The sequence below is a fragment of the Equus asinus genome, chromosome 10 (assembly GCF_041296235.1).
Source record: "Equus asinus isolate D_3611 breed Donkey chromosome 10, EquAss-T2T_v2, whole genome shotgun sequence".
Lineage (NCBI taxonomy): Eukaryota > Metazoa > Chordata > Mammalia > Perissodactyla > Equidae > Equus > Equus asinus.
The window spans coordinates 68,982,170-68,999,319 of record NC_091799.1 but is presented as its reverse complement, the minus strand read 5'-3'; the positions used below and the strand labels follow the sequence as shown (position 1 = coordinate 68,999,319).

General features: G+C 41.5%; 2 long non-coding RNA genes across 2 annotated transcripts; one reads left to right on the top strand and one right to left on the bottom strand.

Moving 5' to 3' along the window:
* The first annotated feature begins 47 nt into the window (after positions 1 to 47).
* On the top strand, positions 48 to 12,259 carry LOC123286061 (uncharacterized). The gene is made up of 3 exons (XR_006528276.2): positions 48 to 727; positions 3,393 to 3,496; positions 11,332 to 12,259. It is a non-coding gene; the product is annotated as an uncharacterized lncRNA (long non-coding RNA).
* On the bottom strand, positions 6,081 to 8,894 carry LOC123286063 (uncharacterized). Its single transcript, XR_011506480.1, has 3 exons — positions 8,771 to 8,894; positions 7,076 to 7,261; positions 6,081 to 6,382 (listed from the first exon to the last, which is right to left on the bottom strand). It is a non-coding gene; the product is annotated as an uncharacterized lncRNA (long non-coding RNA).
* Positions 12,260 to 17,150: the final 4,891 nt, after the last annotated feature.

Sequence of the window (17,150 nt, the reverse complement as noted above, 5' to 3'; positions counted from 1 at the left end):
GCTGATTGGCTGCGGTGACTATAAAAGGCAGGCCACTGCGGGCGGCAGGAGAGAAGCGCGGGAGCAGGCAGGGCGCCGGTTGCTGTGAAGAGGGCGGAGGGGCGGGGGCGAGGGCGGCGCAGGCGGAAGGACGAGCCGGGAAGAGCGGAAAAATCGGCCGATGGTGCCGCTGCCTCAGTTCTGCCCGCTTCTGTAGCCTCCTTGCTGGGTACAGCGGAGCAGAAAGAGCCTTAGTGTTCCCTCCCAATCCCCCAGTAAGAAGCTAGCGCTGAAACGTGGGAGGCGTGGTAGCCACCGACATTTAATGCCTCTCTCCCGCTCGATTTCTGAAGGTTCTGCGGCCTGGAGACGGCATCGCGAGCACGCTTCAACTGTAGGGGACGGTATTCTGAACAGGCAAGAGCCTGTGACTCGGGGGTGGTCCCTCCGCACCTTCAGATGAGAAGCTGAAGACGTACAGCTCCAGCCTGACGTCCGTGGGGGGTACACCAAAGCCCCCGATGTGGCCAGAGGTAACCCAATAGGCTCCCCCGTTACGCCAGATTATCCCTGGAGAATTCACTCTCCACCACGTGAAAGGAAGAGACGAAAAGTTTGGGGACTCGATATAAGTCGGGAAGCAGCAGCTGGTCAGCTCTTTGCATGCTTTGAGTCTAATTACACAGAGCACAAATCCATTGCCCATGAAGAAAAGGAACACTAGAATGAGCCCTCTGAAAAAACCCAGGTAATATAGTGTTTGTGACCCAATGTCATTTTAAGAAGTAAAGGTATCTATAAGCAGGTGCGCTTGTGCATTTTCTGGTTAAAAAAAAAAAAAATACTTGGAAATTGTCATTGGGATTTCACTATTGCATTAAACTGGGGCGGGGATGCTGAATCAGACATGATAAGAACACTTAAGGCTCTATCTTTTGAAGATTCAGGCTGTGAACGACACACAACGCCAGACATCTTACCAGGTTTAGGTGACTACAGTGGCCCCCTCCCCGCAGGTTAAGGAGGATGAGGGAGGGGATTCCTCCCACTTGTATTAATACAGCTTCCATACAATAATGTATCAAGAGTGAAACTTCCATTGAAATCTTTCTGAAGTGACTGCCTGACTATATGTTTCCTGGGTTGGATTTTTATTTTCCCCCTGCCTTGGCTCCTTCCTTTTTTTATCCTCAGGAATGAATTTCCATAAGGTAAGTTTACCTGGGGCTGCCAAAACAGTTCTGTTAGATAACACTGGAATTCATCCTAAATATGCGGATAATTCAGAGAGTGCAGCTCTTTAGAGGGAGCCGCATGTTGGTGAGCCATGTGATTTTGGGCATCCTATCTCATCTCCCAGCTGAAAAAGGAGAATTCCTATGGCCAGAGGGTTTTTTAAAGGAACTAAAAGACTAAATATACACACTTAGTACAGAGCTTGACTCTGTTGATCCTATTTACAGACAAGGGTGTGTGTGTCAAGAAGAAATTCTACTTCTGAAGAAATTTTAATGAGTTTTTGCCCATGCAAGAGTAACTCAACTCAGTTGCATTAAGCTGTTAGATCCGATTTTGATTGTTCTTGGCTTTCTATTAAATCAAACAGAGGTAGGTTTAGAAGAGATTTTGACCTGGATTCTGAAGGTGATGAACTTCCATAAACCTACAGCACAATTGGTTGAAACTGATGGCAGAAGTTGCAGGCCTCTTACACTTGCTAAGAAAAATAATTCAAATAGACAAGGAACCTTTTGAGTTTGTTTGTTTTCTTCTTTCCATGAATAAGCATATTGCAAATAGATAAAGGACTTGAGTTAGCAAAGAGACACCTTTTGGTCCATTTTCCTAGTGGTAAATGTTATTATCTTGCCCACTGCCAAGTGAGACTCTTGAGAAGCCTGTCAGTTTCTATGCAGGGGAAGATATCAATCAGGAGCAGTTGGCTTCTGCCTTTCTTTAAAAGCTAACCTTAGAAAAAGTTCTGAACAGAAGGCCATTAGGCTAAACATGGTTCATGCTACCTCTAGGAATTAGTAAATGAGCCCAAAGCAGGGAGATGGAAGAATTTGTTCAAGGAAACGTTCCCAAGCCTGCACCGTAGTACTCGCCGTATTCCACACCACTTGAACATTTGTTATGACTGGCACCAAGGAAAACTTTGTGTTCAGTGTAATGTAGTAAAAGAGTCATGTTGCCTTTAGGAAAAAGAGTCCTTGTAAAAGAAACCCTGAAGCTTCAGAACTCCATATGGAGCACATTTTTCTTATTAGGTGTTAATCTTCTGGGACGTTAATGTGTCCACCCTGGTGCAGAAGAAAGAGGCCAACTAGATTATGTTGGTATAGACAGATAAGATACTACCCACTGCATGAAACTGTAGTCTTAGCTGATAGAGGCAGTAGTAACAGCAGTAATCACCCCAATTCATGCTGTTAAAGAGAGTGTTGAGAGGTTAGAATGCATTCATTCAACTTACCCCACTATATGCCAAGTAACAGGCTGCAGTCTTGAATAAGACATGATCTCATTAATGCAGCTTTGCTTTTGCTCTCAATAAAAAGAATGACCCTCTTCCAGATGCATAAGAAAACATGTATAAACTCATAAGGCAACTACATTACTACACAGGTATAGAGGAAAGAGGCCATCACTGTTGCTTGTCGAAAGTAAGGAGAAATCCTTTTGACAGTCCATACTCTACAATTCCATAAAGACCGCTGGCTAGCCAGATTTGGAGGAAAAATTTTTCTTAAAGTGTTACCTGTAGGAAACAAACTGAAATGCATTTTTGCAACCTGGTCTCCCAGATTCTACCAACCAGAAAAACCAACGTGTAGTGGTTCTTTCCACCTATTCCTTTTTTGTTCCTCATTTGATACATAACTTAAGAATACTGTCTTTACTAGTTTTGTGTCATGCACAGTCAATATATAAAGTTCATCATAAACCTTTTCATAAGTGTTTAATGGCTATATGAAGTTCTATATAGGTGCTATGTTAACAAATCTTCTATTACATACTACTATTATAAATATTGCAGTGAATGTTTTCTTATAAAACTGTTCACATCTCGCTGTCCTAGAGATAATGTCTACAAAGGGTATAAGTACTTTCACTACTCTTTCCCTACTGGCTTATAGTTTCCTTTCCCCTATCCCAACTCCAAAGTAGAGAGTGCTTATCTTGCCTCATTCTTGCCTTGGTTGAGTATATTATTCTTTCAGAGCTGAGAGATGATGTCTTTCCTCGGAGTAACTCAAACCATGGACACTCCTTTTTCAGAAAAGGTGGAGGTGTGCAGACACTGAATTCTGCACAGGTCATCAGGCGCTGGGTTTGCTCGTTACTGCCTCCAGTAACTCCTGTGACCTTGAAATTCTTTTCTGAGCCCTGTCTTTTTTTTTTTTTGCCAGGTGGTTGCCTTGACTCCTCACCTCTGATTTACCCGCCTTCTCTGCTTCCTAAAGCTAAACAAAGTATCACTATGTCCTAGAAGATGAAGCTCGCCAGGAAGCTGGTAACAGAACTTGATTCATGTATAGCAAAAGTCAGAATGAGGTTGGGGGAGCAAGGATTTACCATAAGAAGATAACTCACCTCTTCCAAAAAGGGTTTGCTGGGTCTTAGAATATTAAAGCAAGATAAGGCATTTAAAATCAAGAAACAGCACTTAAAGTAGTAAATAATTATAGCAGGAAAACGTTAACTAGACCTCACAAGCAACTACTATTCAAGCATCAAATATCAAGAAGCTGTGTAAATCCCTCTTAATACCTCCCCAGCATCATTTAATCTCGTGGACACAGTCCTGCATTGCTGATTGTATTAGCTTCCTATTGCCACTGTAACAAATTACCACAAATTTAATGACTTAAAACAACACAAATTTATTCTCTTACAGTTCTGCAAGCCAGAAGTCCTGAATCTTATGGGGCTAAAATCAAGGGGTTGGCAGGCCTGGTTCCCTCTGGAGGTCCCAAGGGAGAGATCCTTGTCTTTTCCAGCTTCTGGTCACTGTCTGCATTCCTTGGCTTGTGGCCACATCACTCCAGTCTCTGTAGGCGCACTGCCTTCTCCTCTTCTGTAATCTAATCCCTTTCTGGCTCCCTCTTCTAAGGACAAATGTGATTGCATTTAGGGCCTACCCAGATAATTCAGGATAATCTCGCCATCTCAAAATCCTTAATCTATCACACCTGCAAAGTCACTTTTTCAATTTAAGGTAGCATTCATAGTTCCAGGAATTAGGACCTGATATCTTTGGTGCCATTATTCAGACTAACACGCTGATCTTATGATATGCAGAAAAAGCAAATACTTCCATGGAAATCCAAAGGAACAAGCACAATTTACTAATGCCTAAGGAATCAGACGAGTGAGGATAAACTCCCAACTCCAGGAAGAATTTGATCAATTAAAACTTTGTGATGCAGCCCCAGGGGCCTTTACAATTCTATTTACACAGTTCAATTACTTCTCATCTGGCAATTGAGTACATTTTTCTTTACACTTTAAAAAAAATAACCTTATTGAGATATAATTCACATACCGTACAATTCACCCATTTAAAATTATGATTTGGTGTTTTGAAATATTTACAGATTTCTGCAAGTATCACAATTTTAGAACATTTTCATCACCTCTAAAAGAAACCCTGAACCTTTTAGCTATCACCCTGTACTGCTACCCTCACCCCTGGAAACCACTAATTACTTTGTCTCCATAGACTTCTCTATTCTGGACTTTCATGTGAATGGAATCATATAATATGTGGTCTTTGTGATTGGCTTCTTTCACTTTGCATGTTTTAAAGGTTCATCCATGTTACAGCATCTATATTCCTTTCTATGGCCAAATAATATTCCATTGTGTGGATATACCACACTTTGTTTACCCATTCATCCATTGATGGACATTTGGGTCACTTCCACTTTTCAGCTGTTATGAATGCTGCTCCTCTATTATACTTTTAATCTCCATTTCTTTGGAGGACGTCAATATTAACTTTTTCTTCAGACCTCTTCCTCTTTTCCTTCCTCTCATCAGCTAAACATTCTGCTTCTTCTAGACCAATTGATCTAAATATAGATGCATTTTCTTCAACATTTAACCAAGGATTTTCTTACAAAGAATTTTGTTTATCTGCTTCTCAATCTGATTGGTCCTTCACTCTCCACAACTTCTTGAGCTCCAGTAGTCAACTTTATTCTATTTTTTTTAAGATTGGCACCTGTGCTAACATCTGTTCCCAATTTTTTTTTTTTTGCCCTTCTCCCCAAAGCCTCCCCCCAGTGCATAGTTATATATTCTAGCTGTAGGCCCTTCTGGTTGTGCTATGTGGGACACCACCTCAGCATGGCCTGATGAGCAGAGCCATGTCCACACCCAGGATCGAAGCTGGCAAAACCCTGGGCCGCCAAAGTGGGGTGCGTGCACTTAACCACTTGGCCACAGGGCCGGCCTCAGCTTTTTTCCTATTCTAAATTGAATATAGAAGGATAAAAATCTTTGAATTTTTTTTCTGCTTTTTCTCCCCAAATCCTCCCAGTACATAGTTGTATATTTTTTTTAGTTGTGGGTCCTTCTAGTTGTGGCATGTGGGACACTGCCTCAGCATGGCCTGACAAGCGATGCCATGTCCGTGCCCCGGATCCGAACTGGTGAAACCCTGGGCTGCCAAAGCAGAGCATGCAAACTCAACCACTCGGCCATGGGGCTGGCCCCTCTGTGAACATTTTTAATCGTACAATGTTTCTGGTGGTTTTGAACATCCTGTGGGTTGAAACATCTGAATTGCTTTAGTCTGCACGACAGGGAATAATGTGCTAAGTTTCTTGAAATTCTTTGAATAACCAAGATTCTAAGCCTTACTTGATAACCAGATTATTAAAAAATCAGAATGGGAAACCAGAAGAATCAGCTATGTATCTTCAACTGTAAAATATGCATTGTTCCTTGACAGTGATTCCTTTCAGAAAGTGAAAAAAATGCCCTTTAGAGCATAAAGATGCTTTGGAGACTGAGATAAACCATATGTGGGCATTTGCTTACTCATATTGGAAGATCTGTCGACGAAAATAATCCATAACCAATCTGTAAATGAAAATTTGGGTGAGTTTATTCTGAGCTTAAATCTTAGGATTATAACCCGGGAGAGTCTTTCCACAAAGGAACAGAGCACTCCAAAGAAATGGGGGTACATAGGTGGGTTATATACCCTCAAAGAGGGTGTTTCACTATGATTGAAATGTCCCTCCCACAATAGTCACAAGATTGCCCTGTCTGCACAGCGCTTGATGGACACAGCAGGTAGTGGGTCTGCTATCTTCATGGGCGTAGCAGGAGGCAAGTCTATTGTCTTGAGCTGGGCGGTCACAGGTGAGCGCAGCAATCAGTTTCTAGCCTAAGGAAAGATGCTTAATCCTTAAGGAGACGCCAGTGTTGGGAGGGGGAGGGAAGTTGCACCTTTACCTGATGGGCCTTTGTTCTTGCCATAGGGAAAATCTAAAGCAGATATACAATGCATGGTCAACGGCCACAGTCAGGCCCTTTTGGAAAGACAAGTTCAGGCCGAATTAGGTTTATATCAAATGGCTTGCTCATATTCTCCAATATATCCTATTGCTTGCCATTTTTATTTGACAGATCATTTTTGACTTTTAATAACCACACCTTAAAAACCAATTAACATAGGATTAGAAATCTGTTTTAACATAAAAGCTTGTAGCATGTCCTTAGTGCACCCAAATCAACAAAAAACACATTAGAACATACAGTCCAAGGCTATGAGATGAAACGTATTAATTCCCCAGGGACTCTAATAATTTAACAAAGATCTAGCCATCTCTTTTATTTAAAAAACGGAACTTATTTTATGAACTCTCTGTAATTTTAGAGCATCAGCTATCGTAAATGCTGCTCCTCTATTGTACTTTTAGCCTCCATTTCTTTTGATCACGTCAGTATTAACTTTTTCTTCAGACGTCTCTTTTTTCCTTCCTCTCCCACAGCTAAACATTCAACTTGTTCTAGACCAATTGGTGTAAATGTGAATGCATTTTCTGTAAACCAAACTTACATGCCTTCCCTAACATACCTGTGACCTGAAGAGCTCAGTGATGGGTTTTATAGTCTCCCAGTCGACAATCCACATCATTCTTCTTATTTGATATACAGTTTTCAGTGTTTCATTCTTTTTTCTGAATTCCTTCTCTTCCCAGCTGACTTTGTAGGATCTAAATGTTTCCTGTTGTGGCAGGTTGGGTTCTCCAGGAAGCAAATGCTGAGAGGGAGTTGGGAGTGCAAAAGATTTATTAAGAAATAACACCTGTAAAAGAAAAGAGCTGCAGGATTGGGCAGGGGGACCAGCAGAACATTATACACACCTAACAACGTCTCCGCCTGTCTTTTGGGGAACTCCCAAGCAAAAACTGCCCATTAGAGGAGTCCATGTTGGGCTAGGCCCTTGTCCCACCACCTTGCCTAGTCATTGGGTAGGGGCAACCTCAAGAAGAGAAAAACCCAAGGAAAGTGTGACCTGGGCTTGAAAGCTGAAGCAGAGCTCAAAAAGCTGACAGCAGGAGACCGTCAGCTAATCACGTGCCAGGCAACTGGGCAAGTCCTTTCTTGAATTCTGCATGTCCATGTCGGCCACACATGTGTGTCTGAACCTCCCTCACAGCCTGGTTTGGCGTCTTGCATATAGCCCTCGCACTAGTAAAGATTGGTTGGTTTTTAAGAGTATGAACTTCACTATTTACTACAACCAACTCTGTTGTGTCAATGTGTCACTACCCGAACATACCTGGTCATACCTCCTGATCTGGTCAGCTCTGAGTGTGGGAAGACAAATTAACAAATCCACCTGGCCCCGTGATCAACATGCTGAAACCTCACTGCAAAATCACAGATGAAATAATTTTCCCAATACCATATATTATGTAGTTGAGGTGAGGAATTTCCTTCCCTAATTCCAGAATATCTATTTTTACCTTGTATTACTGTAGAAGTAACAAGATCAACTCCTGCACCTCCACTGGCCAGTAAGGGAATAAAAAGAGACCACGAAGACAGAATTAGAGACACCAGCATAGGAGAGATCAACCGTTTTGGAAAACAGCAAGTGGATAGAGAAGTGACAATTAATGTGGCAGAACAGAGAAAGCTGAAGCCCAAGTTCTAGGGTGGGGAAAGGCAGCAGGCTGATTCCCACTCAACTCTCATCAGCTGGGAAGTGAGGCACGTGACCCTCTGCACCAGGAGAGACTGAAAACACAGAACAGCTGTGAGTCCTGCAAAGGCGCATTTGAGCCCACAGATCTGCCTCACTCCGTGAAGCCAGGTCCCCACCCCACTGGCACCCTGAAAGAAGACCAGAGTGAAAGGTTATTCCTGAGTTTAAACTTGACCTCAGGGACACCACAAAAACATAAAGGCAAAGAGTAAATTCTGTAGAACTGGAAGCAAGCTGAGGAAGTCATCCAAAAAGATAAACGAAATGCCCTTGAGCAAAGCAAATTAGAATATCAACGTGGAGGTTTGATATCCAATTGGGTGTTTCAAGAAAAACAACGGCAGTGAAGAAGAAATGATCAAATAATTCTAGCAAACATTCCACGCCCTGACTGTGCATTTCCAGATGGAAACGACCAGAAATGCCCAGAACAATGAATGAAAAAAGACACATTACCATTACAGAAACAACAATTTAAAAACCTTCCTATAGAAGCACCACACCAGACAGGTTTACCGTCACGTTCTACCAAACATTCCAGGAACAAGAAATCCTGACCTTAAAACTATTGCAGAGTTGGTTTCTTCTGAGGCCTCTCTCCTTAGCCTACAGACAGCTGCCTCCTCCCTGTGTCCTCACGTGGTCGTTCCTCCCCGTTCCGCCCGTGATGTCCCTAGCTCTCTCTGCATCCTAATCTCCTCTCCTTATAAGGGCTCCAGCTCCAGTCAGATTGGCTTAGGACCTCCCCTAACGACCTCATTTTAACTTAATCACCTCTTTAAAGGCCCTGTCTCCATATACAACTACTTTCTGAAGTACTGGGAGTTAAGGCTTGAACATACGAATTTGGAGGTGGGAGCACTTCAGCCCATAACAACATTCATAGTTGGCAGTCTAAGAAGAAAAGGGAATTTCTTCAGATTGATGAAGAATATCTACCAAAAAACGTAGAGCACACATATTCAATGGTGAGACATTTAAAAGCCTTTGCTTTAAAGTCAGAAACAAGACAAGGAATGCCAACTCTCACTGCTTCTATTCTACGCTGTACAGAAGATCCTGGACAGCAGAATCAGAGAAAGAATATAAACAACAAAGATGGAAAGGAAGAAACAACTCTTCTGCAGATTGTGGTTGTGTGTGTCAAACGAATCTAAATATCAGTTATTAAAATGAAAATAAAATCTTGTTACTCCTTAAAAATCAATGTAAAATTAATTGTATTTCTAGTTACTTGGCAACAAAGTTAGGAAATGTGATTTAAAATAATCTTTAAAAGAGCAATCTTGGGGACTGGCCCCGTGGCCAAGTGGTTAGGTTTGCACGCTCTGCTGCGGCAGCCCAGGGTTTCGTGGTTCGGATCCTGGGCGTGGACATGGCATGGCTCATCAGGCCACATTGAGGTGGTGTCCCACATGCCACAACTAGAAGGACCTGCAACTAGGGTATACAACTATGTACTGAGGGGGATTTGGGGAGATAAAGCAGGAAAAAAAAAAAGAGAGAGAGAGAAATCTTAAAAGCACCTAAGAATAATTCTTAAACTATAAGATTTTGAGAGAAATTGAAACCTTAGAGAGATATGATGTGCACGTGATGCGGGGTCGGTGAGCCGAGGAGTCGAAGAAAGATTTCTTAGACTCTCAAGATCTGGCAGTAGTGCTCTTTTATTTAGAGAATAGTGTGGAACAGCATGGGGACAGGACCCATGGGCAGTCAGACCTCCTGCTGCTGCCGCTTCTGCTGCCCCCGCTGGCATGGGGACAGAGCCCATGGGCAGGCAGAGCTGGTGCGTGGGGACAGGACCCACGGGCAGTCAGAGCTCCTGCTGCTGCCGCGAGTTGAGGGTTAGGGCTAAATTTAAGGCATAGGTATGTGAGTTATCTCTTTACAAGACAAAGAATATGTAAAAAAGTTAAAATGGTATCAGTGGCCGTATGGTCTGGCCATTTGGCGGTCCCACAACTTTAGATAAGAATCAAACCGGATTGAGTAAATGGCAGAAGTCACCGCTTGAATTTTATCCTCGGCTAAAGACAAAGGAGGATTTGTGGGGGGGGGGGGGGGCGGATCAGTTACAGGAGGTTGCCAGACAGTAACCAACTTAAGTTCTTGCCTCTGGCATTGATTAAGAGCCTCTAGAGATAAGACCATCCCCCCCTCTTCCTGGCACAGAGAGGGAGGCATCTTCACAGATAGAGGTTTCCCTTAGAAATGTAAATGTTTCCCAACAAAGGCGCAAACAAATTCCACTCCTTGGAGCCTGAATCTCATCTGTAGTTTTAAAACTAACCAGCCTAAAAATCCTCATCATAAGCCATTTTAAAATTAAGCAGCCTAAAAATCCTCATCACACGGATGGAAAGACTGTAGAGATGTGAATTCTCCTTGAATTGATTTATAGATTCAAAATAATAACATTCAAACTCACGGAGGACATTATATAGAAACGTTTCTTACCTATCCTTCATTTGAGGGAAGTGCCCTCCTCTTTGTGAGAGAAGCACTTACTTATGCATATTTATGCTAAAGTGGCATTTAGCACATTATTTTGTGTATAGTTGTTAAGAGCATGGATGCCATAGCCAGTCTACCTAGGTTTTACCTCTTTCTAGTCATGTGACCTCAGGCATGTTACTTAACTTCTTTCTAACTTATTTACCCCATTTTACAGGTAAGGAAACAAATGCCTACCTCACTGGGGTATTAGGATTAATAGTTAATGTTATGCACTTGGAACACTGCCTGGCACGTAGTCAGCATTATGTAACTGTTAGATGCTGCTACTGTTTTGTTCTTTCTCCCCCTACTCTGAGTTCCTGGAAGGAAGGACACAGTGTCTCATTGGATTGTGCAGCCTCAGAGCCTAGTTCAGTGTCTGGCTCATATTTATATATCAGCTGCACAGTTACATAACACAAAAGGAATTGGCCGTGGGGGCCGGGGTTAATCCCTGTGCCTGAAGAGTGTCATATTGAAAGAAGCCTGATTCAATAGCCTAAGGTATGTGAAAGGGGAGACCATTCTCTACTTGTGTCTTTAACATTATATGCCCAAAGCATGATCCATAGCAACCCTTGTGAAAACACCCTTCTAATTCTCTCTCTCTTGCCTTTTAGCTGTTTGGAAGCTTTTGTTCACCAAATGCCTGCGATTCTCCCAACACACCATTCTCGTGGTACTCCAAGTGCAGAGGATTGAGTGGATCAGGTCCCTCAGCTCATTGCATCCTGTACTATCATCATCACTTGTCCATTCAGGGTCTCTCTCTTAATTTATTTATTGCTTTCATCCCCATAACCACTTCCCGTAATAGGCAATCGTTCTAATGTTTTTAACATGTGTCTCCTATTTTGTCCCCTGTTCACTTAGTCGTGATGTCTCTGGTTGAACAAAAGTCCTTAAATTTAATGTAATCAGACCCACCAACTTTGGGCCTTATGGCTGGTGCTTTTGAAGTTAAAAACTTTTTTCCTGCCACAAAGGCGAAAGTCTACATCTTCAATAAACTTCATAGCATTACCTTTCACTTTTGGGCCCTTTATCCATTTGGAATCTATCTTTCGTGTGTAGTGTTGAGATCTATCTGTATTTATCTAGTTAGCCAGGTTCCCAGAACCATCTGTTAAGCCATTCTTTTCCCCACTGATAGGTGGTGGTGTTACCTTTAACCTACATAAAATGCCTTTTTTGGATGGGCCTGCCTCTGTGATCTCCTGTGTTTTGTTGGTCTATTTATTCTTGTCCCAGTATAGAACATATGTCCCCAGCTGCTTTCTTCCCTCTCTCATGTCACCACGATTCCTTTTATGTATACTTGCTTTGTCCCCTATATTGGAAGAAAGGATTTTTGGAGGTGAGGGGGTAGGGTATTGGACTTGTAAGTTCCGGATCCTCTTTGGCAGACTGAGGGAGACTGTGAACTCCCACATTGGTAAATATGCTCCTTCCCAAATGAATCGACCATGGCACAGTCCTGGTCCCCTTTTCTGCTCTTTACCCCTGCTGTGCCTTTCTCCTCAGTAACAGTCAATATGACCTATAATGAAACAAAAGAAAAGAGAAAATTGCCGTGACATTTTTTCTTTCAAAATAAGTTATTTTTAAGTTAAATACTCCAGAAGCAGTTTACTTTTAAATCAATTACTTAAATCCCAGATCATCTTTTCTTAGAAGGAAAAGAAGGCATTTAGAAGAAAACTTGCATAAAAACTAATTTTTAATTACTATTGGTTAATTCATTCATTTACTGATGGATAGCTAAGGAACCAGGAGATTGATTCATGAGAACCAAGCTTTAGATTGATTCATGAGAACCAAGCTTTTCCAGTGCGTTCTCTGCCTCCTTCCATAACCCTGAAGTCGGTGCCTATACGTGGTGTGTAACGCTGCACCTCACAGACTGATTCATTCTAATGCTTTGTCTTTCAGAAACTTTCCTTCGAATAGGAATCTATAATGTTGCTGTGATGTTTTTTCCTGCACTTGAGTGGTGTTGAATGCTCTGAGTAATGAGAGCTGCAGGAGGAGACACTACTGTACACTCTGCCAAGACACATCACTGAATCACTTTTTACAAACTCTCAGTGAGTGGACACCCTTCAGTGCCATCCTAAGTTGAGTAGTGTTCTGGAACATGTTTGTTCCATTGTCAGCTCTTTTTATTCAGTTTTTGTGTCTGTACGTTCTAACACACGTCATGGTTGACCAATGGTGTGCATGTGGTGGTTAACACTATACCTGCTGGAAGAAACAAAGGAAGAACACCATGCCATTTGTTATATCATGCCTTTCTGCTGTTCAAGCTGCCTCCAAGGAAATAGTTTAGAGAACACAGAGAAATTTGGGATTGATGGAAGTCGTTTTGGCATTATAAGGGGCATCATAACATTGCAGACTGAGAGGTTTGGCCAGTCTTATTAATAAGAACTGAAAGAAACTGGAGCAAGGCGTGGTGTGACTTCATGGGATTTCAAGGGGTTCAAAGAGCTGCGGCTGACTTACAGCACCATGATCAGCTGTAAGTGAGCAATAGCTGGTGGGACAGCTGTTTCATATAGTTCTGAGTAAGTTAGCTAAATGGTTAAGATCAAGCTTTGGCAGCAGACAGACTTGAGTTTCAATCCCGGACATTTTACTAGCTGTGTGACCTCGAGAAGGAGACTTAACTTCTGAGACTTAGTTTCCCCATCTTTAAAATGGAGATAAAATATAGGCAACTGCCTCAAGGTTGTTGTGAGAATTAAATAAGAATGCACCGTACACTCAGGTGCTGGCTATTATCCTTCTTTGTACTGAAAGCTTTGTCAGAAGCCTTGTGTGTTTCACAGAGAGTGCCTTTGACTTAGGCTGGAGAAGTGGAAGTATCCTGCTTCCACCACCAACCACTTAGGATCTCAGGAAAATTACTCAACTTTGGAGTTACAATGTCATCTTTAAAATGTTGATGAAATGAAGTAAACTAAGCAAAAGGGTAAAGTTAAGAGCAATGAAAAGGTGAGATGGCTTCTGCTGATTCTTCTTTGGCTTTTACCAGTGAGGCTCAAAATAGAATCAAAAAAATTCCAAGCTGGGCAGTCCAGTAAAAGCAGTCTGGTTTTGTGTGCCACTAAGCTCTGTGTTTTGTGCCGTCTATGTGAAACCAGTCGAGTACATCAGGAGACCCTCTGCTGCAACTCAAAAAGAGTGATTAACCATTAAATTTTCAAACACATTTCAGTTGACTGCTTGGCTCATGGGCCCACTTCCATTGGTGAAAGCCACAGGCACACTCCAGGAGGTGAACAAAAGCTTGTGTGCTACATAGTGGACACAAGACTATGTCTCTATGTGACAGACACCCATGCACAGAAGTGCAGTATCACTGTACTTCTCTTTGTAGCAGAAATATCTATCGTGAGCATACAACTAGGTAGAGCTCTCATTATGTCGAAGTGAAATAGCTAATAAATTATTATAGGAAAGAGCTGTGTTGGAAGAACTGCTTTCCATTTTAAGCTTATACTCACTTGTTTTTATAAATGTTCTCCATACCACATGTTACTCTGATAATGTCTAGACTATCAGATTAAATGTTCCAGAGCACATACAAAGTATCAAGATGTAAGCAATGCTTTGATCCAATTTATCAAGAAAAAATACCTACTTTTGTCTTATGCCAGAAATCCTCACTGGACCCCAATTTTTAGGATATGTTTAGAAGGGAAAAAAGAAAGGTATCAACTGTTGTCTGGTCCATAATATTACAGATACTTATTCACCAATATTAAGTGAGAACTCAGTTGACACCATTTAAAAAGTATATCCCAGATGTGAACCTCTCCCGTAAGAAGGCTGCAGGCTCCTATCACTCCATCATGTCATAGTAGGATAAACAATTTTGTTTTGCCACAGAGGAAGACTTCAATAAGTCAACTATTTATTTATGGTAAGAAAAGGTCATTTTGTGAAAATGATTTGACATACCACAATTTTAAAACTTGAGAAGTTACTCTCAAAATGTTTTAAGAATTATGTGAACCCAAGAAACACATGTGAAAATACAAGCCTATTTTCCTACAGGAACACCTCTATTGAGGATTATTCCTATTACAGACAAAGGCCTTTGTTTTGAGTCTGGGATGAGACAGTTGGTCACTTTTAGGTATGTTTATTTATATTTTGTAGGGTTGGGCTAGTGGTAGCAATCTCCTCAAGTCTTACCTTTCCTCTGGTGGTTCTGTTTGAGTTACTAAAATTTCCTGTTATTTTGTGTAGAATGCACCATAGAATGACAGTAAATAAAACATTGTATCATTGTCTGAAACTCTAAAAAGAGATATGGACACTGCTGGGTCAAAAGGGAGGAAATGCTGTTTTGTATCATATCGAAAGTGATAATCTAAACATCCCTTGTATCAAGGAAAGAGAAAAGGGCAAGAATGACTTGTTTAAATATGCAAGTGGACACTGAGTGATGTCCCTTCTTTCACAACATCATGGATATAACTCTTGAGAAAGGAACAGAAATTTGTTCACAGATGAACAAGATCCTGTTTTGCGAGGAACAATTCAAGCCATGGTGCATTTTTAGTAAATTAACAGATGTTTTTGATGAATCTGTAACTCAGAAGGATTCATCATATCCCTTGTGTTTGACAAGTGCAAAATTAAGCAAGTTAAATCAGTCCCAAGGAAAAGAAATGCTGTGTAGGGAGTCCATCAAATGACCAAAAGCCAGAGGGGTCCCTTCAGGGGCAAAATGCTTACACTACCTGAATATACTTCTGCCCAGAAAAGGTTTCTATTGGAAGAACCACAGATGTGTGAGATTTTATATGAAATTGTGACAGTTTTCAATCCATGCCTCAGGAAATAGAGTGTTGTAGTACTTGATGCATAAATTTGCATTAGATTCATAGCATCAACTAATTGGGAGAAGGAAATAGTTAAATATTAGAATGTGTTGTGGGCTCTCAACAAGCCCGTCCCGGGCTCCTCAGGGGACGCCGAATAACTTGGTTTCTGGAGACAAATTCCATGTCGGTTCAAACTCACAATTCACCTTTTATTGCCTGGGCGATTTGGGGCAAGGTATTTAACTTCTCCATGTCTTAATTTTCTCATCTGTAAAATGCTGATAATAGAACCTATCTCCATAGAATTGCTTGGATTAAATTAGTTTATATATGTAAAGCTGTAAAGCACTTAGAATGGTACCTGGCACACAATAAGCGCTCGAAGCAATTTTTTCACCCATAATTGTTAAGGGCTGCTTGAGTCCTCGTAGAAGGGCAATTAAGGTCTAGACTGTGCAATAAAAGTAAAATACTATTGAGGCCTAAAATCCAAACCCTGATAAAGAGGTGGAACATAGAAAGCCATGAGATAAAGAACTTGGTTTAGAGGAGGGGTGGGACATTTTAAGTGACTTGGAAAAGCAGGTTTGAACATAGTCTTTAGAGAATCAGTCTGACTAGAGTGGAAAACTCGGGCTGTGAGAGTACCTTGTCCAGATGAGATGTGGTTGGTTAATAGGGGACTTGAATTCCATGATGGAGGAGATCAGGCTTTGTTGGACCCTAGTATAGTTTCCTCAGGGAATGTTCTAGAAATAGTATTCATTCCTAGAAAACAGGATAGACTGTAAAGGAAGAGTCTAAAAGCAGATAACTAGTTAGAAGGTATTGAGGCCCATCTAAGAACAAGTGGGTGAGGTTCTGGACCAGGGTAATAATCATGAGCAGAGGAAGAAAGCAACTACTAAGGAAAACGCAAGAGATCTTTAAGTGATTAGATGTGGGGAGCATGGAGGGAGAGGCAAAGATGGCTCCAGAATCTTGAGGAGGCCTCCACTGACTAATATTTTATCTAGATGAGATAAGGTAGTATTTGGTAGATGGTAGAACACACTCTTACAGAGTATAGGGGAGGTTAGGAGCTGGCCTTGCCCTTTGTATCTGACGGTTTCTAAATCATCATTTATGAAACTAAGAGTGAGAAAACAGAGGTCAAGACTTCTGAGTATCGCAAGAGACTCTCCTGGGCGTTGGAACGCTACTCAGTACAGCTGCCTGTAATTCAAACCACCTGAAGGATTAACAGCTCATGAGGGCTGATACAAGGCAGGATAACCTAGGAATGAGACTTGGGATTGGAATAAAAAGCTTTGAGAACACTCCCCTGGGTGTAGACTTTGCTGATTATTTTACCTTAATGACTGGACTGAGTATTATGTTATATGGTATTCCACGAGAGTTAATTCAATTTTTTCTAGATTGAGATATAATTGACGTATTAATGTTGTGCAAGTTTAAGGTGTACAGTGTGATGATTTGATACACACACACATATACATTTATAGTGAAATGTTTACCTCAATAAGATTAGTTAACACATGCTTTACCTCACCTAATTACCATTTTGTTGCTGTTGTTATAGCGAAAGCATAACAGCTCCA